The 27,969-nt window shown below is 36.6% G+C and overlaps 1 pseudogene across 1 annotated transcript; it reads left to right on the forward strand.

Moving 5' to 3' along the window:
• Positions 1-1,048: 1,048 nt before the first annotated feature.
• LOC116566021 lies at positions 1,049-3,705 on the forward strand (annotated as a pseudogene). Its single transcript, XR_004275696.1, has one exon. The product of XR_004275696.1 is annotated as a cytoskeleton-associated protein 2 pseudogene (transcript).
• Positions 3,706-27,969: the final 24,264 nt, after the last annotated feature.

Below are 27,969 nucleotides of genomic sequence, written 5' to 3' on the forward strand. Positions count from 1 at the left end.
TGCCAGGGTAAATGAAGCATTCATTATCTCAATAATTTATTTTTTGGTGTTACAAATAATCCAGTTATATGCTTAGTTATTTTTAAAATGTACAATAAATTATTGTTGATTGTAGTTACCCTGTTGTGCTGTGAAATACTAGATGTTACTCATTCTATCTAACTACACTTTTGTATCCATTAACCATCCTCACTCCCCACCCCCTCCACCAGCTACCCTCCCAGCCTGGCATTCATCATTCTACTCTCTAGCTCCATGACTTCAATTTTTTTTTTTTTGATTTTTAGCTCCCACAAATGAATGAGGCATGCGAACTTTGTCTTTCTACCCTAGCTGCCTCTTTTTGTCTGACATTACAAGTGTATAGCTGACCTTGCCCCAGGTATTAAGAAACAGATACAGGATTTAAAATCAATGTGCAAAAGTCACAAGCAGTCCTATACACCAATAACAGACTTAAAGAGAGCCAAATCAAGAACAAACTGCCATTCACAATTGCTGCAAAGAGAATAAAATACCTAGGAATAAAACTAACAAAGAATGTAAAGGACCTCTTTAAGGAGAACTACAAACCACTGCTCAACGAAATAAGAGAGGACAAAAACAGATGGAGAAACATTCCATGCTCATGGTTAGGAAGAATCTATATTGTGAAAATGGCCAAAAGAGAGCCCGCATAGCCAAGACAATTCTAAGCAAAAAGAACAAAGCTGGAGGCATCACACTACCTGACTTCAAACTATACTACAAGGCTACAGTAATTAAAACAGCATGGTACTGGTGCCAAAACAGAGATATAGACCAATGGAACAGAACAGATGCCTCAGAGGCAACGCCACACATCTACAACCATCTGATCTTTGACAAACCTCACAAAAACAAGCAATGGGGAAAGAATCCCTGGTTTAATAAATGATGTTGGGAAAACTGGCTAGCCATGTACAGAAAGCAGAAATTGGACCCCTTCCTGACACCTTACACTAAAATTAACTCTAGATGGATTAAAGACTTAAACATAGGGAGACGCAGCCCCTGACCCGAGGCTACGATGAGTACCCCAGCTGTGCCCTGAGACCTGCAGCTGCCCCCGAGTCAGAAGGCCCAGTCTGCATTCAAAGAGCAAAGAAAACAAAAACTCCAGGAACATCTGTTGAGAAGAGAAACACTTTTTGCATACAAGCAGGAAAATGAGATGTTATCCAGTAGTAGAGGTCAGAGAGCTGGGACATCTGAGGACCAAGTTCAAGAAGGGACTAAAGTGCTGAAACTTAAAACAAAAATGGCTGATAAAGAAAATGTGAAGAGACCTGCAGGGAGTGAAAATAGTACAATAGTGGGGAGAAATTGCATTCCTTTAAAACCTTCAAATGAACTAACCAATTCAACTATAGTAATTGACACACATAAACCTAAGGATAGTAATGAAACTCTGCAGTTGTTACTAACTGAAGATGATCCCCAAAGTCAACATATGACATTAAGCCAGGCATTTCACCTTAAAAACAATAGTGAAAAGAAACAGATAACTGCAGAAAAACTAAAGCAAGATGCTAACATGCCCAAGAAACCTGTACGTGGATCTTATTGTGGCCAGATTGTTCAGTCTAAGGTTAATTCATTTAGAAAACCTCTACAAGTCAAAGATGAGAGTTCTGCAGCAACAAAGAAACTTTCAACCACTGTCCCTAAAGCCACAAAGCCTCAGCCTGTAAACACCAGCAGTGTAACAGTGAAAAGTAATAGATCCTCAAGTATAACTGCCACTACGAAATCTGTCTAAGCACTACATCTCAAAACACACAACTTGTGCGACATCCAATTAGAAGTCATCACAGTAATACCCAGAACACTGTGAAACAAGGCATCAGTAGAACCTCTGCCCATGTTACAGTCTGGAAAGTGCCTCGTGAAAAAGAACTGTTAGAATCAAAAACAGCTTTACCTAGCGTCAAAACAAGTTCTTGTCAAGATATAATTAGAAGTAAGGCATTGTTAAGAAGCATAGCAACTGAAGTTGTGGCTAGGCCTGCTTCATTGTCTAATGACAAACTGATAGAAAAGTTGAAGCCCATTGACCAGCGAAGACATACTATAGGAAAAGCAACTGTTGGTAGATCAGCTCATCCCAAAGAAACCACAGAAGACAGAAAAGCTCGTCTGAGTGAGTGGAAAGCTGGCAAGGGAAGAGTGCTAAAAAGGCCTCTGAACTCAGTAGTTATTCAGCATGAGCCTGAAGGACAAAAAGAAAAACCAGCTGGGTCTTTTTGGACTACCATGGCAGAAGAAGATGAACAAAGATTATTTACTGAAAAAGTAAACAACACATTTTCTGAATGCCTGAACTTGATTAATGAGGGATGTCCAAAAGAAGGTATACTGGTCACAGTTAATGACCTGATTAAAAATATTCCAGATGCCAAAAAGCTTGTTAAATATTGGATATGTCTTTTACGTATGGAACCAATCACAAGTCCTGTTGAAAATATTATTGCAATCTATGAGAAAGCCATTCTGGCAGGGGCTCAGCCTATTGAAGAGATGCGACACACAATTGTAGATATTCTAACAATGAAGAGTCAAGAAAAAGTTAATTTGAAAGAAAATAAGGAGAAGACTTGTGCAACCAAGGAATTAGTCACAGAAGTCAGTATTGAAGATACAGGTGTTGATGTAGAGCCAGAAAAACCAGAAATAGAGAGTAAACATCATAGAAATGTCCTATTGCAAGACTGTGAAAAAGAGCAAGACAGCAAAACAAAAGATCCAACCCATGATATTAAAACCCCCAATACAGAAATGAGGACAAATTCCTTAATTAAATATAATGTGTCTACTACGCCATACTTGCAAAGAACAGCTAACGGAGTTGGGAAGACAAACTGAAGCTTTTGTATGCCGCCCTAATGCAGCACTGTGCCGGATGTACTCTGAGGATTCAATGACAGAAGAGAACTAAAGCTCTGATAGGGAATTGGGTTTTTATGATTTGTGGGGTGTTTTGTTTGGAGTAGCTTTATATTGCCCTTAGGACTGAAGTTGGCCAAGTACCTATGTATCTTAAGTATTCATGGCAGTGAGCTTCTTTACTAACATTCATGTTATGGCCAGAATTGTCCTCTGCATTAGAAAGCTAATACTGCTGTTTGAATCTCAACTGACTGTGTTTTTTCTTTTAAGATAGGTAAATTTTGTCAGCTAGTTTACTATGTTCCTTGAATATAAATAGGTTATAATACTAGGCTGTTCACTTTACTAACTATAAGTACAGTAATGATGCATCATTAGAAAATGAGTTATTCCAGTTAAAATGTGTATGTTTGCATTGACATGTTTTTAAAAGTTATGATCTCCCTACCATTAAACAGAATAATTTTTGGGGGTGCTTTCTTGGATTAGTATGAAAGTTAAAAATTGTATAGAATGACTCACTTTGAATATTAAGACACAGGAGGTTTAGCTTGCTTTCTCACCAAATTCATGTTACCCAGGCTTGTGTTCTGTTGTCCCTTGGACTGCCTATTGATTGATGAAAGTGTCTGCACTGTCTCTCTTCGTCAGTGATAGTCTGTGGTCTCATGGCCTCTTTTGATTATAACTGCGGTCACCAAGAAGGGTGCTTAATTAAATAACCCCATTTATAGAAGATACTTTGTGTAAGAAAGAAAAGATGCCAGATTTATTGGTTTAACTTTTGTAACTTCACTTGGTAGTTTTTAAACAATTAGAATGGAGTAGGGAAATAATATATCATACTGGATAAATGTCATTCTAGTTTAGAAAGCATTTTGTCATTCTAGTTTAGAAAGCATTTCTAAAATACTTGATAGTTACACATTTTTCTCTCCACACATAAATACCACCACTAAAATTGTAAGTTTCTAAACTAATACTTACATGGCACACATCATCTATCAATTCTATGGTTTCAAATAAGTGACTTTTTAATTGTAAAAGATTAGTTTAAAAACTATATGAATGTGGTTGAAGGTCTCATGCATAGTCATTTTTATGTTTATTCTATTTATGTATCTTTTTTTCTATTGACTTCTCATGTTCTAGAGAGTAAGGTTTTTATTCTGTGTACCTGATATGTATACAATAAAAATAACCGTATAATGAAAAAAAAAAAACTTAAACAAAAGACCTAACACCATAAAAACGCTAGAAGAAAACCTAGGCAAAACCATTCAGAACATAGACATGGGCAAGGACTTCATGTCTAAAACACTAAAAGCATTGGCAACAAGAGCCAAGACAGACAAATGGGACCTAAGTAAACTCCAGAGTTTCTGCACAGCAAAAGAAACAACCATTAGCGTGAACCAGCAACCAACAGAATGGGAAAAAATTTTTTACAATCTACTCATTGGATAAACCCCAAAGGGCTAATATCCAGAACCTACAAAGAACTAAAACAGATTTACAAGAAAAAAACAAACCAGCCCATTCAAAAGTGGGCAAAGGATATGAACAGATACTTTACAAAAGAAGACATACATGAGGCCAACAAACATATGAAAAAATGCTCATCATCACTGGTCATTAGAGAAATGCAAATCAAAACTACATTGAGATACCATCTCACGCCAGTTAGAATGGCAATCATTAGAAAATCTGGAGACAACAGATGCTGGAGAGGATGTGGAGAAATAGGAACACTTTTACACTGTTGGTGGGAGTGTAAATTAGTTCAACCATTGTGAAAGACAGTGTGGCGATTCCTCAAGGACCTGGAAATAGAAATTCCATTTGACCCAACAATCCCATTACTGGGTATATATTCCAAGGATCATAAATCGTTTCATTATAAGGATACATGCACACGAATGTTCATTGTGGCACTTTTTACAATAAGAAAGATCTGGAACCAACCCAAATGCCCATTGATGATAGACTGGACAAGGGAAATGTGGCACATATATACCTTGGAATACTATGCAGCCATAAAAAACCATGAGTTTGTGTCATTTGTAGGGAAATGGATGAACCTGGAAACCATAATTCTCCACAAACTGACACAAGAACAGAAAATCAAACACTGCATGTTCTCACTCATAGGGGGGTGTTGAACAATGAGAACACATGGGCATAGGGAGGGGAGCATCACACACTGGGGTCTGTGTGGGGGAACTAGGGGAGGGACAGTGGGGGATGGGAAGTTGGGGAGGGATATCATGGGGAGAAATGCCAGATATAGGTGATGGGGAGGAAGGCAGCAAACCACATTGCCATGTATGTACCTATGCAACAATCTTGCATGTTCTTCACATGTACCCCAAAACCCAAAATATATATATATAATTGCATATATATATACACACACACACACATATATACACACATATATATGTATATATACACACACACACATATGTATAAAAGAAACAGATACAGTCACCTCTCCAAAAAGGGGGCCAGTTGTCAGAAACAGGTCAATTCCTGGTACTACTGATGAGTAATTCTCTGTTTGCTTTATGACCATGACTCTCTTTTTAGGATGAAACAATTGAAGCTGTAGTTGATTATGTTTTCTCTTCAGTCTTAGACCTACAAAGACTTTTCACTCACTTAAAGAAACCTAAGCCATTTAAAGAAACCGTGAAGTTGGCTGTTTAGGGGCATTAGTCTGTGTTATCATCTAGGAACAAACCTGGGACTGTCTTCTATCTGTGTTCTAAGAGTCTGTCTTGGGCTAGAGAAAACTCTGGACTCAGAAGAGGGGCTGGGGGTCCCAGGAGAGTCAGGGCAGGTGGGGGAGAGAGGACCCTGCTTTTACTCTCCTCTAATAATGTCTCCATACCTCTACAGAGATTGGATAGTACCTTTCAGTGTTGGCAACCTGGAGGTAGATTTGCTGACTCTATCTGGAAAGGGAGCAGTTGTGAAGATGTCCCAATTGGCTAGTGGGCCATGATTTCCTTTATCTATGTATCCCCAGTGGCTAGGACAGCGTCCACTATGCAGTCAATTCTAAATAAATTATTCAACCACTAAATAAATCTAAGTGGTTGAACTTTTACAACAGTAAATTTTAGGATTTGTGGGCACTACAATACATAAAATCATTTACCTTTTTCTTGCAGCTTGAATTGGGCCATAGACTTTTTTGAAAAGTCTTAATTTAAAAAGATAGAAGCAAGCAGCCCACAGCTGCATTAGCTTTTCTCTAGGCTAGAAGCTTTCCTATAAACCATTTGATGAAGTAGCAGATGGCAAAGTTACAACCTTTGTAGCTCTAAGACTTAATAGAAGCCATGATCAACTACAGTAATGGATTGTCTTGTAACCCAAATTGATGCTTTTATGGCACTCCGATGGGCTTGTCACTTGTTCTGCCTCTTGATTAATTGTGACAGAAATCATTCTAATTACATGTCCTGAACAATAAATCTTTGGCCAATATCCTTTAGATATAATTTGTGTAACTGAATACCCTCTTTTGAGTATCACTTTAAGAGCTAAAGCGGAAGGGAAGAGATGGCTCTGACAAATTCAGGGCATTTTTGAATAAGCATGAATTGGACTATAATAGACTGTGATGAGGGAGCTAGAATATGGTGGAATACTTTATATTCAGCAGAGCTCATCTGGGTCCTGGCAATCAGGAATTCTGGGACACAGATTTTCTTCAGTAAAACTCTTAATTTATGCCCATAATAGGCCGATTAAGGATGTGGCAGTGGAGTGATATGATTATCAGCTCAGCTTCTTCAGAATGAAGTTATAGATCCCATGAGCCACATATTCTGTTTCTGTGTGATGATGCCTGGATGTGGGCCCTGCATATGTACAGTGAGTGATTGGATGCCTCTCTGGTGGAGGGTATCTGAGATTAATAGAAAAGCCTACCTTTTGTCAGGTATTATAATCAGGAAGATGAAAGTTTCCTCTGTAATACAGTTTTTGCTTCTACTTCCAGGATGCTGCAATTAAAGGCCTAGACAGAGGATGAGGACATGAATAATGGGAGAGTCCAGCATTAGCACAACACTCCATTCATCAGTGCTGAAGGGCAAATGCATAACCCTCAAAATGATCCTGGAAAGAGGAAAAGGGAGAGGAATTGCAAGCTCCTTGGAACAGTGATTTAGCATGCAGCAGAGGATATGAACACCTCTGAAATAGAAGGGACCATATTTTTTGAACTTTAACATATATAATGATATTTATAATGTGACTGTTATGGACGGCTGATTTATCATACAATTGACATGTGGATGTTTTCCAGGCAGGCATCTGATTTCCTGTGTATGTGCCCCCCATTCATGCAGGGGCATCAACAGGACCAACACTAAGTAGAAATCAGGTTCAGACTTATCATTCACAGCAAACCACTTTCCTTTTTATTTCAAGTACTCTGTACCCTCCTTTAATGACAACATAATTGCATCATATCATTGGTTTGTAGTGTGGAGGCTGTGGATCTGATTTTTAGTTTCCCAATCAATGCAGAATAGTCAGAAGAATAGAGGGTTGGAGACCTCTAGTTCAGGTCAAAATCAATGTGAAAGGTTTGACTTTGGAAAGGGTAAAGAGAGTTCGATTTAAACTTACTCTCCAACTAGGGGCAGGGAGAGGAAAGAGGACTTAGTCTCTGGGAAGAGGAGGCTAACATAATTTTTGTGGACTAATTAGGCATACTTGGGCTTAGGGAATTCCTAGGGGACAGTGGGAGTGTAAGGCAGGAAAACCAAGGTAGAAGTCATGTCCTAGAGTCTGAATCAACCCTTCAGGGCAGGGGGTAGAGCAAGGGCAGAAAGGGGAGCTGTGCCAAGGGGTCAACCAGTGGGCCCAGGGCAGATCTCAAGTTCAAAAGCAATAGAATCTGGTCCAGGTACCACCTTCTTGAAATCTGAGGCTGCTGCTGTACTTCCTGTCCCTGCTACCTTGGGCCTGGGGCTGTAAATTTCATCAGATAGTCCACTTGGGAGGGTCTGGGAAAGGCAAAATCAGAGAAACAAGGCAGGAGCTGACCACTTGTGAAAATTTTCCTGGAAGGCTCTGTCATGCAATCATGTTTTAGAAACCAGAAGGAAGGGCTGCTGTGACTAACCGACCATGGATGGGAGAAGAGGCCTGCGATGATCTAGGCAGTGGGGTATGGGAGAGGAATGGAAAATTGCATAATGGATTCTCCATCCCATTCAGCACTCATACCACAGGGGCATGTTCACAGACCTACAGGCTTTGCCTTTGGTGGTGTCCTCATTTTTGGATGGGCTGTCACAGCTTTGACCCCTTTCCTGGAGGCACAGTCACCTGACTTTTATGTCTTTTGCTGTCTTCTGTCTCCAACTCATTCATGAAATTGTAGGAGATAGTTTCCAAATTGGTGACTTTTTTGGTTTATTCGTCCAATTCACTTAATTATTGCCAGTTTATTCTTCTTGTTTTGGATTTCTTGAGCTAAGAAGGTGAAAAAGGGAGTTTATTTAAGAACATAAGGATAGATTAGGTTTTCAATTTAGTGGTATGATGCAGTCTGCTTTCTTAACTCTATTCTGACCTACTTAGTGTTTGTTTTTCTCTTATTGTGGAAGTAACACATGCTGATCATAGAAGATACAGAAAAAGATTAAAAAGTACCCAATTCAATTGACCAATAATTTTCTCTCAGCACTCTGGTGTATATCATGTATTTTTAAAAATAGACAGATTACTATGTAAATACATTTTATATCTTATTGTCTTAACATTAAAAAAAAAAGTAGTTAAAATGGTGAGCAAGTGCAGAACAGCACCACTTGGAAGGTAAGCTGGGGATGGGAAAAGCCTCAATTTCTGTTTCCACAAAGCACACTGTTCTCGTTGACCACTGAGACCCAGAAGTGACTATCTCCAGTGGAACTAGAATCTTTTGTTTCTCTTGATCTCTGCATTACGTGGCTCAGCCCCAGTTGGAGCGGAAGTTTGGAATAAGGCCACAGTGAGCTGGGTCATGCATGCTGTTTCTCAGACTTCCCCCCCCATAGTACCTTGTTTGGAGAGAATTATAACTGAAAGGGAAACAAATTCCCTTTGGCAAGAAACTTGGCTTGGCAATGCTCATTTGGGGAAACTTTCTTTTTTTTTTTTTTTTTTTTTTAGGTTTGCTGTTTAAATAAAGCCACTGCTATAAATCAATGTTTGTGAGTATTAGAGAAGACCAATTAAATAAACAAAGCCCTAGGTAGTTATTGTAAGCAGAAACACCCTAGAGGTTCTCCAGGGGAAGAGAGGAGTGAGAGAAAGGTCATCATTTCCTGCATACAGAAAATTAACTGTTTCATTAGTTTAGATACAAACACATTTTTCTTTAAAATTACTTATGAGAAAAATATTTCCAAGTTTGTGCCTCTTATTAGGTGTATGAAGTACCAAAAATATAAGGTACAAATAACAGCATTAGGGTTTGTTATCACCTCAACCCCATCATCTGAATAAAACCACTGAGAAAGAGAAAAGCAGCTCCTGACATATGGAAACTGGCCTGACATTTATATTTAGTTCATAGAGTTTGCCTGTTGGACACGAATGATCTCATAGAACATCAACAACAGACCAGGGCACTCTGACTTTTGTGATAGTACATAAGTCTCATAAGATCTGAAGGTTTTAAAAATGGTGGTTTCCCTGCACAAGTTCTCTTCTCTTGTCTGCAGCCACGTGAGACGTGCCTTTCACCTTCCACCATGATTGTGAGGCCTCTGCAGCCATGCGGAACTGTAAGTCTAATAAGCCCCTTCTTTTTAAAATTGCCTAGTCTTTTTAAAAATTATATATATATATATATAATTGTACTTTAGGTTTAGGGATACATGTGCAGATCATGCAGGATTATTGCATAGTACATACATGGAATTGCCCAGTCTTGTATGTCTTTGTTGACAGTGTGAAAATGGATTAATACAGATATCCAGTCTAGAATTGTCTGTTTCCTAACAGTATCTAATTCATAGCAAAGTCCAACTTTCTTTAACCCTCTCTAAAGTCACCTAACACATGCCCAAATCCTATGATTAATTTTTTCTTACACTTTCTTACTGAGATAATTTCCCATGGTGTGCATTTTCCCTCACTGCCATGAGCACTAAACTCAACTGGCCCAACTGTAGTTGAGTTCCTCATTGCCTTTGGAAGGAGGTCTTTGGTTGAAGGAAGTTTACTGGTTCCTCAAAAGCCAATCTTCCCAGCCTATCACTAAAAACAGAAACATGATTTGTGGCTAGTAAAGCCATCTTGGTGTTACCCAGGATGACTTACAAGTGGTCTTTGCAAATGTTAGGACTGGGGGAAGGGCATGAAAACGAAGTCCAATCAACAACAGGAAAAATGGGTTTATTGTGCTATATGTTTAACCAGAAGTACATATTTTTAATGACTATATAACATTTAGTTGTGTGAAGGTCCTTAATTTTTGGAAATTTAAACTATTCCATTTATGGCAAAAGGTAAAAGCTGAGAAACCTAGTGTGCTTTTGCTTTCTTCCTCTCACCTCATTAATTACATTTTAGAATATTAAAACATAGGATTTTAGTTCTAGATTATTATTACTTCATATTTTATGTCATGTTGCTTTTTTCAGGGATTATTTTTGATATATGGCCTTTTTATTAAACACATTCAAAGCAATATTTCTTTCTTCCCTTCCTCCCCCATCCCTTCTGTTTTTTCTTCCTTCTCTTTCTCTCATTCCTCCAATCACCTTCTCCTTCTTGCTACATGGCTCACTAGCATGTCTTTATTAAAAATTTTAAATTTTAGTTTTTTGGGGAGTACATAGTAGGCGTATGTATACATAAGTTACATGAGCTATTTTGATACAGGCATGCAATGTCTAATAATCACATTAGAGTAAAGGGGGTATCCATCACATCAAGCCTTTATCTTTTGTGTTACAATCTAATTATGTTCTTTTAGTTATTTAAAAATGTACAATTAAATTTTTTTGACTTTAATCATCCTATTGTACTAGCAAATACTGGGTCTTAATCATTCTTTGTAACATTTTTTTAACCAATTAACTATCTCCACTTCCCCTGCTAAACTCTCATCACCCTTCCCAGTCTCTGGTACCCATCCTTCTACCATCTATCTCCATGAGTTCAATTCTTTTAATTTCTAGCTCCCACAAATAAGTGAAAACATGTGAAGTTTGTCTTTCTCTGCCTGGCTTATTTCACTTAACATAATGACCTCTAGTTCCATCTATGTCGTTGCAAATGACAGGATCTCATTCTTTTTTTATGGTGAATAGTACTCCATTGTGTATATGTACCACATTCTCTTTTTCCATTTGTCTGTTGCTGGACATGGGTTGCTTACAAATCTTGGCTATTGTGAATTGTGCTGCAATAAACATGGGAGTGCAGATAACTTTCAATATACTGATTTTCTTTCTTTTGGGTATATAGCTAAGAGTGGGATTGCTTGATCATATGGTTGCTGTATTTTTAGTTTTTTTGAGGAATTTCCAAATGTTTTCCATAATGATTGTGTTAATTTACATTCCCTCCAACAGTGTATGAGAGCTCTCTTCTCTCCACATCCTCACTAGCATTTGTTATAGCCTGCCTTTGGATATAAGTCATTTTAACTGAGGTGAGATGATATCTCATTGCAGTTTTGATTTGCATTTTTCTGATAATCCATGATGTTGAGAACCATTAAATATACCTGTTTGCCATTTGTATGTCTTCTTTTGAGAAATATCTATTCAGATCTTTTGCCCACTTTTTTAATTGGATGATTAGATTATTTCCTCTAGAGTTGTTTGAGCTCCTTGTATATTCTGGTTATTAATCTCTTGTCAGATGGGTAGTTTGCAAATATTTTATCTCATTCTGTAGGTTGTCTCTTTACTTTGTTGATTGTTTCCCTTGCTGTGCCAAAACTTTTTAACTTGATGTGATGTGATACTATTGTCCATTTTGGCTTTGATTGCCTATGCCTGTGAGTTATTACTCAATAAATCTTTGCCCAGCTCTGTGTCCTGGAGAGTTTCCCCAATCTTTTCTTGTGGTAGTTTTATAGTTTGAGGTCTTAGACATAAGTCTTTAATCCATTTTGATTGGATTCTTTTGTATATGAGAGAGATATAAATCTAGTTTTATTCTTCTGCATATGGATGTCTAGTTTTCCCAGCACCATTGTTGAAGAGACTGTCCTTTCCTCAATGCATGTTCTTGGCATCTTTGTAGAAAATGAGTTACTGTAGATGTATGAATTTATTTCTGAGTTCTCTATTCTGTTCTTCTTGGTTTATGCATCTGTTCTTATGCTAGTACCATGCTGTTTGGCTACTATTGTTCTGTAGTATAATTTGAAGTCAGGCAATATAATTCTTCGAGCTTTGTTATTTTACTTAGGATAGCTTTGGCTCCTTTGGGCCTTTTGTGGCCCCACATAAATTTCAGGATTGTTTTTTCCATTTCTATAAAAAATTTCATTGGTATTTTTATAGGGATTGCATTGAATCTGTAGATTGCTTTGGGTAGTATAGACATTTTAACAATATTGATTATTCCAATCCATAAGCATGGAATATCTTTTCAATTTCTTTGTGCTCTCTTTAATTTCTTGCATCAATGTTTCATAGTTTTCATCATAGAGAACTCTTACTTCTTTGGTTAAGTTAATTCCTAGGAACTTAATTTTATTTGTGCCTATTGTAAATGGAATTACTTTTCTGATTTCTTTTTCAGATTGTTCACTTTTGACATAGAAATGCTACTGATTTTTGTATGTTGATTTTGTATCCTGCAATTTTACTGAATTTATCAGTTCTATGGTGGAGTCTTTAGTTTTTTTCAAATATAAGATTATATCATCTGCAAACAAGGATACTTTTCTTCCTTTCCAATTTAGGTGCTCTTTATTTCTTTCTCCTGAGTGATTGTTCAGTTAGAACTTCCAGTACTGTGTTTAATAATAGTGGTTGAAAAATCTTGCAGTTTTTCCCTATTTAGTAGACTAGCTGTTGGGTCTGTTGTACATATGGCTTTTATTATGTTGATGTATGTTCCCTCTAAACCTAGTTTTTTGAGGGTTTTTATGATGAGGAGATGATGAATTTTATCAAGCACTTTTTAAAGCATTATTTGAAAAGACCATATGGTTTCTGTCATTCATTCTGTTGAGATGATGTATCACATTGATTGATTTGTGTGTGTAGAAACATCCTTGTATTCCTGGGATTTTTTTATTATTATCTTTTTTGAGACAGGGTCTCACTTTATTATACAGGCTGGAGTGCAGTGGCAAAAACAAATCTGGTGTTGATGAAATTCCTCAGCTATTTTTTTGGTCTGGGAAATTTTTATTTCTCCTACATGTTAGAAGGATATTTTCACTGGATATACTATTCTAGGGTAAAAGTATTTTTCTTTCAACCCTTTAAATATGTCATGCCACCCACACTCTCCTGGCCTGTAAAGTTTCCACTGAAAAGTCTGCTGCAGAACGTATTGGAGCTCCATTGTATGTTATTTATTTCTTTTCTCTTGCTGCTTTTAGGGTCCTTTCTTCATTCATATTAAATCCATTCTATAACCATCTTATATTTGGATACTGATATCTTTCTCTAGATTTGGGAAGTTCTCTGTTATTATCCCTTTGAATAAACTTTCTATCCCATTTCTCCACCTCCTCTTTAACACCAATAACTCTCTTAGATATGCCCTTTTGAAGCTATTTTCTGGACTTGTGCTTTATTCTGTTTTTATTCTTTTGTCTTTTGTCTCCTCTGACTGTATTTTCAAATAGTCTACCTTCAAGCTCTTTATGTCTTTTTCTTTTGCTTGATCAATTCTGCTATTAAGAGACTCTTATGCATTTTTCAGTAAGTCAATTGCATTTTTTAACCCCAGCATTTCTGTTTGATTCTTTTTAATTATTTCAAATTTTTTTACATTTATCTAATTCTGAATTCCTTCTCTGTGTTATCTTGAATTTATTTGAGTTCTACCACATAGCTATTGAATTATCTGTCTGAAAGATACTCTGTGTTTCTCTAGGACTGGTCCCTGGTGGCTTATTTAGTTCATTTGGTAAGGTCATATTTTCCTAGATGCTCTTGATGCTTGTGGATGTTTGTTGGTGCCTGGGCATTAAAGAGTTAGGTATTTACTGTAGTCTTCACAGTTGGACTTGTTTGTTCTCATCTTTCTTGGGAAGGTTTTCCATGTATTGAAGGGACTTGGGTGTCGTGGTCTAAGCTGTATCTTCTTTATGGGGCACCCAGCTCAGTAATGTAGTGGTCTTATGGACTTGTAGAGGTTCTACCTTGGTGGTTTTGGAGAAGAACCAGAAGAATTATCCAGATTACCAGACAGAGACCTTTGTTCTCTTCCCTTACTTCCTCCTAAACAAACAGAGTCTCTCTCTTTGTGCTGAGTTGCCTGTAACTAGAGGTTAGGTGACACAAGCACCCCTGTAGTCACCACCAATGGGACTGTGCTGGGTTAGACCTAAAGCCAGCATAGCACTGGGTCTCACCCAGCACTTGCTGTAACTACTACCTGGCTACTGCCTATTCACTGAAGGCCCTAGGACTATACAATCATCAGGTAGTGAAGCCAGCCAGGCTTCTGTTCTTTCCTCCAGAGTGTTGAGTTCTTCCAAGTCCCAGGCAGGTCCAAAGATGTCATCTGGGAGCCCAGGGACTGAAGTTTAAAAAACTTAGAAATCTATCAGGTGTTCTATTATACTGCAGCTGAACTGGCACTTAAACCATCAAACACAGTCCTTCTCACTTTTCCCTCCCTTTTCCACAAGCAGAGGAACCTCACCCTGTGGCCGCCACCACCACCACAGGGCCATGGGGAGTACTGCCAGGCTACCATCTATATTGACTTAAGGCCTAAGGGTTCATTAGTCAGCTTGTGATATATACTGCCTGGCCTAGGACCCACTCTTTAGGCAGTGGACTCCCCTCTGGCCCAGGCCAGGTCCAGAAAGGCCATCAAAGAGCCAAAGCCTGGAATCAGAGACCCTAAGAGCCTACTTGATCCTTTAATCCACTGTGGCCAAGCTGGTACCTGGTTTTTGGTTCTTTTCTGTATAGATAATTGTGAAATTTGGTGTTCCTGTTGGGTGGTCAGGGACAATTGGTGGGGCGTTCTCTTCAGCCATTTTGTTTTGCTTCACTAGCATTTCTATAATGCTTTATTTTTCTCCCCTTCCATATCAACAGTAACTCTGGGTTCCAGTACTCTTTCCTTGAAACTTTCTTGAAGTTGCTTCTCTGTCTTTTGACATAGTGCTTTGGGAAATAAGTCTCATGGTAGTTTGATATGTTTTCCTTAAATTTATATTTGAAAAGAATTTTAATCTTAAAATATATGTAAAAACTCTCTTGGAATATCCATTAGATTCTTGAATGAATCATAGCCAGCTGAGTCATTGATGACACTTTCAAGAAGAGGTAACAGAATATATTATTTCAAATCTGTACAATTCCACACCTGATCCTCACTAATATTTGATATTGTCAGTATTTTTAATTTTAGTCATTTTAATGGGTAGGTAGTGGCATCACTTTACAATTTTAATGTGCATCTTCCTGATGACTAATGCTGTTGAGAATCTTTTCATATGTGCAGTGGCCATTCCTATAACTTCTTTTGTGAAATGCCTTTTTAACTCTTTTGCCATTTTTTTTGGGCTACAGTTAGATTTTATTTTTTGTTTCCAATGTCCTTTTAAAAATTGTAGTCAGCATTCTGTTGGACTTTTTAATGACAGAAATGTATTAAATTTTATTTTTAGCAGAATCTTAATATCTCTTGAATATTATTATGAGACCACAATCCTATACGTCTAGCTTGGATTATTTTACTCTCAAAGTTTTACCTTGCATTTGTTTACATTGAAATACTTAAAAAAATTTCAGTAGCTTTTGGGGTACAAGTGATTTCTGGTTACATGAATAAATTCTATAATGGTGAATTCTGAGATTTTAGTGCAGCTGTCAGCCAAGCAGTGTACATTGTACCCAATATGTAGTCTTTGATTGTTCTCCCTTCTCCCACTTTCCCTGACCAAGTCTCCAAATTCCATTATATTATTCTGTATATCTTTGCTTCCTTATAGCTTAGCTTCTACTTATAGCTAAGAAAATATGGTATTTGGTTTTCCATATTTACTATATGGTGAATTCTTATGATTTCTCTATATATCTGGTTCTTTTTATGAGTCCACCAACTTTGGTCCCAATTATATCAGATACAAATAATTCTACAGCATCTGAAGGAATTTGACAATGTAACTGAGACGAATTTGGCAACTACCTTTGAGGTAGGTTAGTTACCTCATAAATGTAAGTGAGTACGTTGGGATGCAGAGAGATTATTACCCAATATCTCTCACCCAGAAAGTGACAGTGCCCAGACTTGAGCTCAGGTCCTCTAATTTCACTGGGTACATTTTTTGACCAACCCCTGCACTCAAAAGAATTTGATTGCTAAAATGTGAGAGGCAGAAAAGACACTTAATTATTAAAAAAATACAAATGTTGAATAAAGATTATATTTAGAATATTTATTAAAGGGTGATATTAAAATAGGTCATGCAGAACACAGCAAATAATGGCAGAAATAGGGTATGGGGAACGTTGGTAAATTTTACTCTACTTTGATTGAGAAGGTAGTCCATGACTGACATCAAGCATCATACTCCCTGATGCAGTTGGGTAGAAAATTTAGAAGGGTGGCCAGAAGGAGCACTGTTTAGGAATATATGGAGACAATTACAGACTCCCTAAATAACAGAAGACAAGTGACATTGGCCTGGAAGAGATTTGCCTGGTGGAAGATAAACCTGAGAATTTATTACCACATCTCATTGAATAATCTAATTGAATATCTGGGTTGACATGGAATGGGTTTGGTGGTTTACAGCATAGTTTGAGGATATAGTGATATGTAATATACCAGTGATATCAATGACAAAATGTAATTAAAACAAGTCCGTGATTACAAACTTCTGATTATTCAAGAATGCAGCCATACTACAAGCGTTACAAACTTACATAAATGTAATATATGTACATTATACAGAAAACTCCAATGGACAACAAAGCAGTATCTTCCTCAATAGTGAGCAATTGTTTTCTTCCTCTCTGTGGAATTTGTTTTTACCAGTCTTTTACCAGTAATAAAAGCCATCTATGACAAACCCACGGCCAATATTATACCGAATGGAGAAAAGTTGAAAGCATTTTCCCTGAGAACTGGAACAAGACAAGGATGCCCACTTTCACCACTTCTATCCAACATAGTACTGGAAGTCCTAGCCAGAGCAATCAGACAAAAGAAAGAAAGGACATCCAAACTGGAAAAGAGCGAGTCAAACTGTCGCTGTTTGCTGATGATATGATTTTATACCTAGGAAATCCTCAAGACGCATCCAAAGTGATCCTAGATCTGATAAATTCAGTAAAGTTTCTGGATACAAAAATCAATGTACACACATCAATAGCACTGCTATACACCAACAATGGACCAAGCTGAGAATCAAATTAAGAACTCAATCCTTTACAACAGCTGCAAAACAAAAATAAAACAAAACAAAATACATAGGAATATACTTAACCAAGGAGTCTCTTTTACTGAGAGAGACTCTTTTAGGAAGCAAAAGTTCTCTACAAGGAAAAGTAAAAAACACTGCTGAAAGAAATCACAGATGACAGAAACAAATGAAAGCACATTTTATGCTCATGGATGGGTAGAATCAACATTGTGAATATGACCATACTGCCAAAAGCAACCTATAAATTTAGTGCAATTTCCATCAAAATAGCATCATCATTTTTCACAGAATTAAAAAAAAATTCTAAAATATATGTGGAACAAAAAAGAGCTCACATAGCCAAAGCAATACTAAGCAAAAAGAACACATATGGAGGCATCATATTATTTGGCTTTATACTACAAAGCTATAGTTACCAAAACAGCATGGTACTGGTATAAAAATAGGCATGGAGACCAATGGAACAGAATACAGAACCCAGAAATAAAGCCAAATACTTACATCCAATCGATCTTTGACAAAGCAAACAAAAACATAAATTGGAGAAAGGATCCCCTGTTCAACAAATGGTGCTGGGAACAAAACCAAAAATAAATAAATGGGACCTAATTAAACTAAAAAGCTGCACAGCAAAAGGAATAATCAGCAAAGTAAACAGACAACAAACAGAGTGGGAGAAAATATTCAAAACAAATGTGACAATGGACAAAGAACTAACATTTAGAATGCAGTGAACTAAGAACTAATATTCAGAATCTACAAGGAACTCAGAGAAACTAGCAAGACAAAAACATTGAAAGAGGAAGTCAAACTTTATAATGGGATTAAAATTTTTTAAATTCCATTAAAAAGTAGATGAAGGGCATGAATAGACAATTCTCAAAAGAAGAAATACAAATGGTCAACAGATGTATCAAAAAATGTTCAACATCACTAATTATCAGGAAAATGCAAGTTAAAATCATAATGAGATACCAACTTACTCCTGTAAAAATGGCCATAATAAAAAAAAAAGATGTTGGCATGGATGTGATGAAAAGGAAACACTTTTACACTGCTGGTGAGAATGTAAGCTAGTACAACTGCTATGGAAACAGTATGGAGATTCCTTGAAGCTCTCAAATGGTAGAACTGCAATTTGATCCAGCAATCCCATTACTGGGTATCTACTCAAAGGAAAAGAAGTCATTATATGAAAAAGACACATGCAAGTAAATGTTTATAGCAATACAATTTGCAATTGCAAAAATATGGAATCAATGTAAATGCCCATCAACCAACAGTGGATAAAGAAAACATGATATACATACACCATGAAATACTACTCAGCCATAAAATGGAACAAAATAATGGCATTTGCAGCAACTTGGATGAGTTGGAGATCATTATTCTAAGTGAAGTAATTCAAGAATGGAATCTCAAATAGCGTATGTTCTCACTGATAAGTGGGAGATAAGCTATGAGAATGCAAATGTATAACAATAATATAATGGACTTTGGGGACTCAGGAGGAAGGGTGGGAGGAGGTTGAGGGATTAAAGACTACATACTGGGCACAGTGTACACTGTTCAGGTGACAGGTGCACCAAAATCTCAAAAGTCACCATTAAAGAACTTATTCATGTAACCAAAAGCCACCTGTTCCTTAAAAACTATAGAAATAAAATAAAATAAAATAAATTACACAATCTGTTAAAAAAGTCTTTGACCTGTTTATTCCAAACTTACCTCCTATAAAACTAAAGAATCCCCTCCAGGGATTCTTCGTTCCTGTGTGAGAAGTGGTAAGTTATTAGGTTGGTGCAAAAGTAAATGTGGTCTTTGACATGATTTTTAATGGGAAAATTGCAACTATTTTTGCTTTTGCACCAACCTAATACCCATGATTGCAAGTTGCAGTAGAGTATTCATATCCTCTGAGGCCTCAGTTGTTGAATGAAATTACCCTGTCCTTCTCACTTCTGAGCAATTTTTCTATTGAGTATCTGAACGTCTCCTGGGCAGGAGAGTGGTTTATCTGTTTTTCACACTAATGTTTATTGTCTAGGATCACTGAATCAGAGCAAATAGACCAACACAATTAAAGTGTTAGTTCAATGGCAACAAAAGCTATTGAATAAAATTTCTGATTGCCAGGGAGACTGTATGTTTTGAAGTTACATTTCGTTGTTCAGGATCTAAGCTATAGCATATATGCTCTGATATTTCCCAGAGATTTTATAGGGCAAACAGGTTTGTATGTCCTCTACACAATAACAGATCAATGCAGTGAGACAGCAGGGTTTGCAGCAGAGGAAGAATTTACTGATCACAGGTCACCAAGTGAGGAGATGGGAAGAGGCCCTCAAATCCATCTCCTCAGAGAGTCTCTGCTTGAGATTTTTAAGGGGATTGTGGAGGGCAAGGGGCTGGAAAATTGGAATTGATTGGTCAGGGCAAGAGGGATGAAATCATCAGATGTGCAAACTGCATTCTCTGGTGAGAATCAGTTCCTTGTGGGGGTTCTTCAGATCAGCTGATATCAGTAGTTTCACTGGTAGGTGGAATGTGAAAGAATATCTCAGAGGGAAAACAATGTTTTATAATGTTCAAATTGTTATCTACAGAGCAGTTAAGGGAAACTATTACTTTGGGTCCATGTTATTCTAGAGCAATAGGCACTAAACAACTATGAGGAAGCAGGTCAGAGAGCAAGCTGATCTAATAATTAATAGAGTGTGCTACAAGCTTGGGCTTCTCCCTGTGCTCATGAGTCGAGTGGCAAAGGGGAGAGGCATGCATTATATTCTCTGTCCATTTCTCAAATGTTTTTTAGGTGCCACACAAAATTCCTCCTTTCTTAATCAGTCAGAACAAAACAAAACCCTCACTTGCAAATTGATTTATGCAAATTGCTTCTATTGGCCTCCCACTATTTCACCAGACATTTGCAGATAGATGTGTTTGGATCTCAATTTGGGCCCATTTGTTAATTAGTAAAACATTCATCATGCTCACATGCATATGAGTTTCTGACGATTTTGGTTTACTGTCTAAATAAAAAAGCTTAGCCCCAAATTAGAGGCTCCTTATGAAATATTAAAGCTGTTTTAATGAGTTTTCACTTAATCACTTTTTATGTGGGCCAGGTTTGGTAAATGTCAAGGGTACTAGTTATAGGGATTTTGAATGACCCTCAATGGCCCTCTGAATTTGGGCAGAACCCATCTGGCTATTTGAAGATTTCAGCATATGGGCCATTGCACATCCAGTAATCACTTGATAGATTCAAATTATAACTAGCATTCACATCACTCAAAGGTTCTGGTTTTCCATTGGTGCCTTGTAGTTGGCAGGAAACTCATAGCAGATGTTTTTTTTTCTTTGGCTTTGATGCATGTGAGGTAGGAGAAGAGGATAAATCTGGCTTCTCTTGTGACTCTCTGTGATCTTTAGTCAAGAAGAAAAAGACCAACTACTTATGAAAAACAGTATAGAATCTCCACAGTATAAAGCCCATTTGAGGAAGTGGAAAATGAATATGTAAGCAATTATATCAAAATCTACAATGAAAAGGAATGATCTAATTTCAGCAGAAAAAATCGATGTTTTGGAGATTTTTGTATTTGTTTCACTTTATGAGATACCAGAAGGTTCATTTTTATCCATGCATAGGAGTGTATCACTCATTTGCCATTTTCTCTGTGTCTGGTGTCTCTTGATGCCCAAACCACATGAAATGCTTCTAAGATAGAGTCTAAAAAACTTAGACACTGACTGACTTGTAATTAACAATCAAGTGCTGTTATATTTTGAGAATCTTATTGCAATGACGGGGCTCTCCTTATAGTTTGCCGTCACTTGTTATAATAGTATCGCATCTTATTAAAAATTGACAGTGTTTCTACACAAATATCATTTTGATGAGCTATTTCTATAGTTTGGTGAGGAAGATAGAGCAGATATTAATACTATTTCTCCATGTAAATAAGAAAAGGAAGAGTCTGTCATAAATTTATCGTGAAGGCTCTGAGATTTGACTTGTGAACTAACGGTCTAGCTTGTTACTGGTTTCTAGAAGCTGGCAGAAGACATGAAATTCTCATGCCTTCATTTATAAAATTGGGATATTAGGGTTCTTATGAAAAAATACATTTATTTTTACTATTTTTAATAAAAATGCATTTAAAGTACAGAACAAAACCTGATATTTAGTAAACACTTGATAAATATAAGCTACTGTTACTATATGCTTTTATTTAGGCCATCTAGAATGCTTTTTTGGAATGGGTGAAATATATAAAATAAGAATAAAAAAATTACGATTATTAGTATTTTTTCTTTTTCCAATAATTTATTTGTATTATACTTTAAGTTCTGGGATACATGTGTAGAACGTGCAGGTTTGTTACATAGGTATACATGTGCCATGGTGGTTTGCTGCACCCATCAACCCATCATTTACATTACATTAAGTATTTCTCCTAGCCTCCCACCCACTAGCAGGCCCCGGTGTGTGATGTTCCCCTCCCTGTGTCCATGTGTTTTCATTGTTTGGCTCTCATTTATGAGTGAGAACATATGGTATTTGGTTTTCTCTTCCTGTGTTAGTTTACTGAGAATGATGGTTTCAAGCTTCATCCATGTTCCTGCAAATGACATGAACTCATCCTTTTTTTATAGCTTCATAGTATTTCATGGTGTATATGTGCCACATTTTCTTTATCCAGTTTATCATTGATGGATGCTTGGGTTGGTTCCAAGTCTTTGTTTTTGTGAACAGTGTTGCAATAAACATGCATGTGCATGTGTCTTTATAGTAGAATGATTTATAATCCTTTGAGTGCATACACAGTAATGGGACTGCTGGGTCAAATGGTATTTCTGGTTCTAGGTTCTTGAGGGATTGCCACACTGTCTTCCACAATGGTTGAACCAATTTACACTCCCACCAACAGTGTAAAAACATTCCTATTTCTCCACATCTTCTCTAGCATCTGTTGTTTCCTGACTTTTTAATAATTGCCATTCTAACTGGTGTGAGATGGTATCTCTTTGTGGTTTTGATTTGCATTTCTCTAATAACCAGTGATGATGAGCTTTTTTCGTATGTTTATTGATCACATAAATGTCCTCTTTTGAGAAGTGTCTGTTCATATCCTTTGCCCACTTTTTGATTTTTTTTTTCTTGTAAATTCATTAAGTTCTTTGTCAATTCTGGATATTAGTCTTTTGTCAGATGGATAGATTGCAAAAATTTTCTCCCATTCTGTAGGCTGCCTGTTCACTCTGTTGATAGTTTCTTTTGCTGTGCAGAAGCTCTTTAGTTTAATTAGATCCCATTTGTCAATTTGGCTTTTGTTGCTATTGCTTTTGATGTTTTAGTTATAAAGTCTTTGCCCATGGATGGTATTGCCTAGGTTTTCTTCTAGGGTTTTTATGGTTTTAGGTTTTATGTTTAATCTTTAATCCATCTGGAGTTAATTTTTGTATAAGGTGTTAGGAAGGGGTCCAGTTTCAGTTTTCTGCATATGGCTAACCAGTTTTCCCAACACCATTTATTAATAGGGAATCCTTTCCTCATTTCTTATTTTTGTCAGGTTTGTCAAAGATCAGATGGTTGTAGATGTGTGGCATTATTTCTAAGGCCTCTGTTCTGTTCCATTCATCTATATATTTGTTTTGGTACCAGTACCATGCTGTTTTGGTTACTGTAGCCTTGTAGTATAGTTAGAAGTCAAGTAGCATGATGCCTCCAGCTTTGTTCTTTTTGCTTAGGATTGTCTTCACTATATGGGCTCTTTTTTGGTTCCATATGAAATTTAAAGTAGTTTTTTCTAATTCTGTAAAGAAGTTAGTGATAGCTTATTGGGGATAGCATTCAATCTATAAATTACTCTGGGCAGTACAGCCATGTTCACAATATTGATTTTTTCTATCCATGATCATGGAATATTTTTCCATTTGTTTGTGTCCTCTCTTATTTCCTTGAGCAGTCGTTTGTAGTTCTCCTTGAAGAGGTCTTTCACATCCCTTGTAAGTTATATTTCTAGGTATTTTATTCTCTTTGAAGCAATTGTGAATGGGAGTTCACTCATGATTTGGCTCTCAGTTTGTCTATTATTGGCATATAGGAATGCTTGTGATTTTTGCACATTGATTTAGTATACTGAGACTTTGCTGAAGTTGCTTATCAGCTTAAGGAGATTTTGGTTTGAGATGATGGGTTTTCTAAACATATAATCATGTCGTCTGCAAACAGAAATAATTTGACTTCCTCTTTTCCTATTTGAATATCCTTTATTTCTTTCTCTTGCCTGATTGCCCTGCCCAGAGCTTCCAATACTATGTTGAATAGGAGTGGTGAGAGAGGGCATCCTTGTCTTGTGCCGGTTTTCAAAGAGAATGCTTCCAGTTTTTGTCCATTCAGTATGATATTAGCTGTGAGTTTGTCATAAATAGCTCTTATTATTTAGAAATATGTTTCATCAATACCTAGTTTATTGAGAGTTTTTAGCATGAAGGAGTGCTGAATTTATCAAAAGCCTTTTCTGCATCTATTGAGATATCATGTGATTTTTGTTATTGGTTCTGTTTATGTTATGGATTACATTTATTGATTTGTGTATGTTGAACCAGCCTTGCATCTTAGGGATGAAGCCAACTTGATGATGGTGGATAAGCTTTTTGATGTGCTGCTGGATTCGGTTTGCCAGTATTTAATTGAGGATTTTTGCATTGATGTTCATCAGGTATATTGGCCTGAATTTTTCTTTTTTTGTTATATCTCTCTCAGGTCTTGGTATCAGGATGATGCTGACCTCATAAAATGAGTTAGGGAGGAGTCCCTCTTTTTCTATCGTTTGGAATAATTTCAGAAGGAATGGTACCAGCTCCTCTTTGTACCTCTGGTAGAATTTGGCTGTGAATCCATCTAGTCCTGGACTTTTTTTGATTGGTAGGTTATTACTGCTCAATTTTAGAACTTGTTATTGGCCTATTCAGGGATTTGACTTCTTCCTGGTTTTGTCTTGGGAGGGTGTATGTATACAGAAATTTATCCATGTCTTCTAGATTTTCTAGTTTATTTTCATAGAGGTGTTTATAGTATTCTCAGATGGTAGTTTGTATTTCTGTGGGATCAATGGCGTTATTGGTGTTATCCCCTTTATCACTTTTTATTGTGTCTGTTTGATTCTTTTCTCTTTTCTTCTTTATTAGTCTGGCTAGTGGTCTATCTATTTTGTTGGTCTTTTAAAAAATCCATCTCCTGGATTCACTGATTTTTTTTTGAAGGGTTTTTCATGTCACTATGTCTTTCATTTCTGCCCCAATCTTAGTCATTTCTTGTCTCCTGCTAGCTTTTGAATTTGTTTGCTCTTGCTTCTTTAGTTCTTTTAATTGTGATGTTAGGATGTCAATTTTAGATCTTTCCTTGCTTCTCCTTTGGGCATTTAGTGCTATTAATTTCCCTCTAAACACTACTTTAGTTGTGTCCCAGAGACTATGGTATGTTGTGCCTTTGTTCCCATTGGTTTCAAAGAACTTATTTATTTATGCCTTAATTTTATTATTGCCCAGTAATTATTCAGGAGCAAGTCAGTTCTTTGAACCCAGTGAGAACGAAGACACAAGGTACCAGAATCTCTGGGACATATTTAAAGCAGTGTCTAGAGGAAAATTTATAGCAATAAATGCCCACATGAGAAGCAAGGAAAGATCTAAAATCGACACCCTATCATCAAAATTGAAAGAGCTAGAGAAGCAAGATCAAAAAAACTCAAAACTTAGCAGAAGACAAGAAATAACTAAGATCAGAGGAGAAATAAAGGAGATAGAGACAAAAAAAACCCTTCAAAAAATCAATAAATCCAGGAGGTAGGTTTTTGAGATCACAAAATAGACCACTAGCCAGATTAATAAACAAGAAGACAGAATAATCAAATAGATGCAATAAAAAACGATAAAGGGGATATCACCACAGAATCCACAGAAATACAAACCACCATCAGATATTACTACAAACAACTCTATGCACACAAACCAGTAAACCTAGGAAGAAATGGATAGATTCCTGGACACTTGTACCCTCCCAAGCCTAAACCAGGAAGAAGTTGAAACCCTGAATAGACCAATACCAAGGGCTGAAGTTGAGGCAGCAATTAAGAGCCTACCACCAAAAAACCACCCAGGTACAGATGGGTTCACAGCCAAATTCTACCAGACATACAAAGAGGAGGTGGTACCACTTCTTCTGAAACTATTCCAAACAATCCAAAAAGAGAGAATCCTTCCCAAATCATTTTATGAGACCAACATCATCCTGATACCAAAACCTGGCAGAGACTCGACAAGAAAAGAGAACTTCAGGCCAATATCCATGATGAACATAGATGCAAAAATCTTCAATAAAATACTGGCAAACCGATTGAAACAGCATGCCAAAAAGCTTATCCTTCACGATCAAGTAGGCTTCATTCTGGGGATGCAAGACTGGTTCAACATATGCAAATCTATAAATGTAATCTGCCACATGAACAGAACCAAAGACAAAACCACATGATTCTCAAAAGATGCAGAGAAGTCTTTGACAAAATTTAACAGCTTTTTATGCTAAAAACTCTCAATAAACTGGGTATCGATGGAATGTATCTCAAAATAATAAAAGCTATTTATGACAAACCCACAGCCAATATCATACTGAATAGGCAAAAACTGGAAGCATTCCCTTTGAAATCTGGCACTAGACAAGGATGCCCTCTCTCACCACTGCTATACAATATAGTATTGGAAGTTCTAGCCAGAGCAATCAGGCAGGAGAAAGAAATAAAGGATATTCAATTAGGAAAGGAAGAAGTCAAATTGCCTCTATTTGCAGATGACATGATTGTATATTTAGAAGACCCCATTGTCTCAGCCCAAAATCTCCTGAAACTGATAAGCAACTTCAGCAAAGTCTCAGGATACAAAATCAATGTGCAGAAACCACATCTTCTTTTGCTTCTTTTATATTTGATTATCTTTCAAGAATTTCTCATTGTCTTTGTTTTAGCAGTTTGAATATGATATATCCAGATCTTTATTTTTTTTGATATTTATCATGGTTGGTGTTCTCTGAATTTCTATCTACTGTTTCATGGGTGTTATTAATTTTGGAAAACTCTTGGCCATTATTTCTTTGCATATATTCTTCTGTCCCTCTCTCTCTTTCTTGTCCTCCAAAATATTACTGCACAGCTCTTGGATTTTCTATTATTTTGTACTTTTTAACTCATTTTTTTTCCTTGATGGATTTCATTTGGGGTAATTGCTCTTACTTACCTTTGTTCAAGTCTATTTGTATTGAGTCTACAAATGAACTGTTGAAGATGTTCTTTGCCTTTGTTATGGTTTTATTTTTTTTCTATAATCTCCCAGATGAAATTACCCTTCTGATCTTGGATTTCTTCTACTTTTCAATTAGAACTTTTAACATATCAACCAAAGTTGTTTTATATTCGCTTTTAAATAGCTTCAGTGTCTGGGGAAGAAGCTAGGATTTGCATAGGGCTTTAAGAAATGTTCTGAGCTGTTTATTACTATGTAAGTTTATAGAGAATTAACACAGACCAGCAAATTCCCTTGGCTAGCTTGCCAGAAGTAAAACTGAAATAATAAAGCAGAAGAAACACTCTGATACTCTCTCTGTTAGAATATAATTCTCACTAGAATACTCAAATGTGGTAAGCCTAATTTCACAAGTCTACATTCACAATCTCTTAAGTACAAGAGCTTTATCCCTCCTCTAGCTCCTACATAAATGTTTTGAGCATTAATGTAAGTATAATTTTTGAGGTTATAATTTCTTTTTGACCCAATTTGTTAGAAATGTTTCTTTTTTCCTGTCATAATCTTTTCTTACTTATTTCTACAGAAATATTTCTTTAGATAATGCACTAAGTCTCCAGTGCATGGCCAGGCAACTAACACCAAGATTTAAGAAAATACAGCGATGTTTTTAATCTCTAAAACAGTGATCCTCAAAAATTATGTGAGTGGCTTTGAGGGATACATACACACATGCACAGACAAAAATAATGTGAAAATACTTTTCAAAAACACTTGAAACATTTTGCTTATTTTGGTATTAAGAAGTATATTCTTACTAGGGACTATTATTTTTGGAAGTGTTAGTAATATAAGCTTTATTTCAGAAGGCATTTATTCATCCACCCATGTATCTACCCATTTATTCACTCATCCATTCATTTACTCACAAACGTTTTCTGAATGCCTGACATATACTTCATGAATAATACAAAGATGCTGCTTGCAGGAAGTTTATCATTTACTAGAGGACATAAGATGTAATAACAAGTAACAATAATATGCAATAAAGTGTGACATTCTTATTTCTTCCTAGAAGCAGAGCCCATGTGGAACACCTGTTTGCCCTTTCAATTGCTAACTAATTTTCTGCATGCATTGTCTCCTGTGTTCAG

This window comes from Sapajus apella, unplaced genomic scaffold (genome assembly GCF_009761245.1).
Source record: "Sapajus apella isolate SASKATOON/1434 unplaced genomic scaffold, GSC_monkey_1.0 scaffold42, whole genome shotgun sequence".
Taxonomy (NCBI): domain Eukaryota; kingdom Metazoa; phylum Chordata; class Mammalia; order Primates; family Cebidae; genus Sapajus; species Sapajus apella.